The sequence below is a fragment of the Pseudomyrmex gracilis genome, unplaced genomic scaffold, assembly GCF_002006095.1.
Source record: "Pseudomyrmex gracilis isolate BER0280 unplaced genomic scaffold, ASM200609v1 scaffold_1262, whole genome shotgun sequence".
In the NCBI taxonomy this organism is placed as follows: domain Eukaryota; kingdom Metazoa; phylum Arthropoda; class Insecta; order Hymenoptera; family Formicidae; genus Pseudomyrmex; species Pseudomyrmex gracilis.
This window is the reverse complement of record NW_018021846.1, coordinates 7555-12062: the sequence shown is the minus strand read 5'-3', so window position 1 is coordinate 12062 and position 4508 is coordinate 7555.

Here is a 4508-nt window from a genome sequence, read left to right as displayed (position 1 = left end):
ATTTTAATACTAATAATATTTTGTATTCTTTTATGTGTTAATTAAGTATATTGTATTGGTTTTTTTTCTGTTTTCTACTTTTTAAGTACACTAGGTTATAGAAGTACACGCGCACATCGCGTATACAAGAAAAACCACTGACACATCACTTAATGTAAATTTGCCGATCAAACTTCCATGGCACATGTTATAATGAATAGTGTTTATAGTAACATTTAATACTAATAATATTTTTTAATTAGGTTTTAATACTAATAATATTTTGTATTTGTTATGTGTCAATTAAGTGTATTCAGTTTTAATAGTTTATAAATTGTAATAAGTTTATAAATTGTAATAAGTTTTTAAATTGTAATAAGTTTATAAGTTTACACTGCACACTATATTGAATTATTTTATATATTTTATATTCTTCTGTGTATTCTGTTTCGTATATTGCTTCTACTTATGCCATCGTATATATTATTGTATAATAAACAAATTTGTTTGTACAAACAATATCTTTATTACACCCCTTGTCTGATCCAAATGCGTCCTTGCAACACAGAACTAGATTAAGTAAAAGTATATACTTCATCGGTGTTATGTCGTACTAAAAACAAAGCTCTGCAACTTAGTCACATTCATCTCGCTTCGCACTACGTTCTACATATAATATAAAATTGCAACTCTGCAACTCTGTAACTTTCTATACTCGTCTCGCTTTGCACTGCATTTTCATCATCGGAATAAATGCTACACGTCTCATAACATTTAAACAATGTTGCGTGTAAATAGTATGTACAAATTTCTTAATAAAATCTGAATATAAAATTAAAGATTACGTCTTTGTTATTTCTCTCCCAAACTACAACGTCGCTTGCACCGCGTATTATGTTACACTATATCGTTACACTATATACAAATTATGCGGTTTCTAAATCAGTGACTCCGCATTTTTTTAGAAAGAAAATACAACACTGCACCTTACACTGAATCATACTCGTCTCGCTTCGCACTGCATTCTCATCGTAGAATACAGACGTCAACACATTGTGTGGTTTCTTAAAATATATTGTTTGATTCTATCCATTATATAAAAAGTACATACCTTGGAGTCGCCATATTGTTGTATCGTCATACTGTCATTGGGGCCTGCCGCCATATTGTCGCGTGACGTCACTTTCTGTGACACCACCATATTGCCGCGTGACGTCATCGGAGCTGCTGCCAAAGTGACGTCATTTCTCGCTCCGCCATATTGCCGCGTGACGTCATATCCCGTGACGTCATAGCCACGCCTCTGCGTGACGTCATATCCTCTGACGTCAGAGCCACGCTCCCGAGTGACGTCATAGTGGCGTCATTTCCTGCGTGACGTCACACACCCCCTCCTCTGTGCGATGACGTCATTACCCCCTCCCCGCGTGACGTCATTACCCCTCCCCCTGTGACGTCACGCCCCGCGCCTTCTTCCCTTTCCTGTGTGACGTCACCCCTCCCCCTGTGACGTCATACCCCGGACCCCCCCTCGGAGCTCCTGAATAAGAACCGGCCCTGTTATACTACTAACTCTCTATAGTACTAAGCATTTATGATTATATTTTTACTATGAAATTCAACTTTAATTGAGATTTAACTCTTCTAGACCTTGTTTTACTAACAATCAACTTCTAACTTTGACAACTAATTCATTGCATCAATTCTTCATTAAATCGCCGAATTTTTCGGTCTTGGTAATTGAGACTCGCGTCTTAGGTCTAAGAAACCAACGAGTGAGAATACGTCAGATTGAGAAAATTCGGGTAACTCCGTTGGCATGTCTGCGTTGCCGAACTGTCTCGCTCGACTCGCGCATTCCTGGCTTCCTTCTTTGTGTCAGTGTGCCGGGATAGAATTCATGTTTGCTTGAATGTTGCGTATCACCACTAGTGCCCGATCGTAACCATAGGCTCAGGACGTAACATGAGAATCAGCTGTATTCTCATTTTGAAAACGCAGTATATGTAACAACAGTAAATATCGTTCTCATATTTGTGACATATTTCGTGAGAAAGCTTCAACTTCTTTCGATAAGCTCGTTGTAAGACCAATACGCTTTCAAAGACAACTTCTTTACTTGTGACATCGTAAAAAGAGTTACAGAAAAAGAAACCCATATATTTCACTAATTGAAATGTTTTTCGATTTAGGTTGTTCCTGTTGGACACCGTACGTACTTTTTATTTTATTTGCATATTTATTTATTTATTGTTTCTTTCAACAAATAAGCTGTACCATCTCTTCGGAGACAAATATTTTAAAATTAAAAAGAAATTATATTTAAATCACCTATGATTACCGAATTACTTACCACATCAAAATGATATATGTTTCAAATTGTAAGTCACACACACAGTCCACTAATTACTGTGTAATCACAGTTTACTAAATTAAAAATTAGTTAGGGGAGTATACGGGGTCCTTCATATATTTGTGATGCAAATCCAGCATCCTATATGGAGGAAAAAAAATTATTTTAAAGTATTGTAAGGAAAATCGAATTGTAAAGTCTAATTCTTATATATTGTAATTTATATCCGTATGTATATCTGTAATTCTTATATTTTGTATGTATATGATATTCATTTCTATTTGCGTGAATTTCGAATGTAACGGCGATAATCTCACAACAGATTTGTCTGTTTGTGACTGTCAAGGTGACAAATGTTTTCTACTGTTATTTTGTTTGCGATGTTTGTCGATTGCCTGTTGATAATCCAACCGACAATTTTCAAAAGGAAAAAACAGGAAGATGTCCTCGAAAACCGAGGTGATGAGCGAGAGGTCTTTGGTCGCCGCAGACAGAGAGTTTGTAGCCGTTGATAGAGACAAGTCGCGCGAGATATCAAAAGCTGTGAAACTGCTAAATTGTGAATATTAATTATAATAAATTCATTTTGTTCATCCTTCTATTAAATAACGTGATTTTATTCTCTTTATAACCAATTATACTACAGTATATATGTGTATACATATATATATATTTAAAGCACATTTACGCACAACATCCTGCGAACGGCTCTTCATGTGTGTGTGTCCCTATATTCATATATTATTAGTTTAATAAGACTTATAGAGCCTGAGAGTAATCTAGATTTATCACTAATTGTTAAATTTAGAGCTGCATGTTTAATTGCTGTTTATCCATACAAAAACTTGCGTATCGATGAAAGCCTTCCGCTGTGTAAAAGAGAATTTTTTTTATTTTTTATTTTTTTAACATATATATACCGTCCGAAAGAAATAAATTTGGTAATAAAGTCTTTTGTATTATGTGATTGTGTGACAGGATATAGGGCTATCCTATACAAAATTACACAGCTGCATATGCACAGCATAAAACTATATGGACCAATAAACGTCTAGCATAAAGTCACCATATATTGATTTACATAACATAGCGTAAGCATGAGCATAACATGTGCATAAAAGAAGTGGAAAAATTCTGTTACATCCTGTGACTCTACGGTTCCCTTCTTTACGCAACGCAGTATGATGAACACTCGACAGAAACAAATTTTATTTTAAATATAACACGAGAAATACGACGCGGACTAAACAGAAATTTTTCAGATGGAGAACAGGAAATCAATCCGACAGAATACGTCGGATACGACGCTAAAACTCAAGTGGACACAAAGCGGGACCGCGCGCCTCAGCAAAATAGAATAAAACAAATCTGGGAAACTAAAAATTTAAGAAAAACTCCGCGGCCAAACAAAAACCGGATATATGTAATAACAATCCACTTGTGCCAGAAACGAGTATAGGCAATAATAAATTAATAAATCTCCTTATCTCCGGAAGAAAAGTTTTCATAATAAAAGACGGACGGGAACACTCGCGAGACACTAACAATTTCTGCCGGAAAAAAGTTATCTCCATAGTTTAAACATCAGCTGCAAAGCGCAGAAGATATGGTTACACAAATGGTGTCAACTTTTAATGGATTTTTAATAAATTAGAAATCACTACCGTTTTTGGTGGAAGCGCTGGAGCCAATCGAGCGCTCCGATTAGAAGGCTGCGTATCTACCAAAAATCGTATATAACCGCGAACAGAATAAGAAAAAAACCCAGTTCCACCGCGACTTAAAACCGAGCTCCATCGAGACCAAGTGCCATTTTGCGAGTATCGTACACGCGAGTGATAGTTCACGAAAGTGTCGAACATCTGGCCAGCTCACCGCTGAGAACCGAACAGGCCAAATCAGAGGCGCCGGAGCAACGACTGACCACCATCGATTTTTTGTTAGAAACTCGACAAGTAGTAATTGCTAGAATAAGTTCTCAAATCCTCGCGAATAGTTAAAATGATGAGAAAAAGAGAGATCTTGCGGTTGAATTTCGATTGCAATAAGAAAAATAATAACAACTAAATCAACCGCAAGTTCACTCGGGCGGGTTCCGTTTGACCACAGTACGATTCGACACCGCTCGATTCGACACAGATTTATTCGACACCAAATTATTCGACACCGTACGATT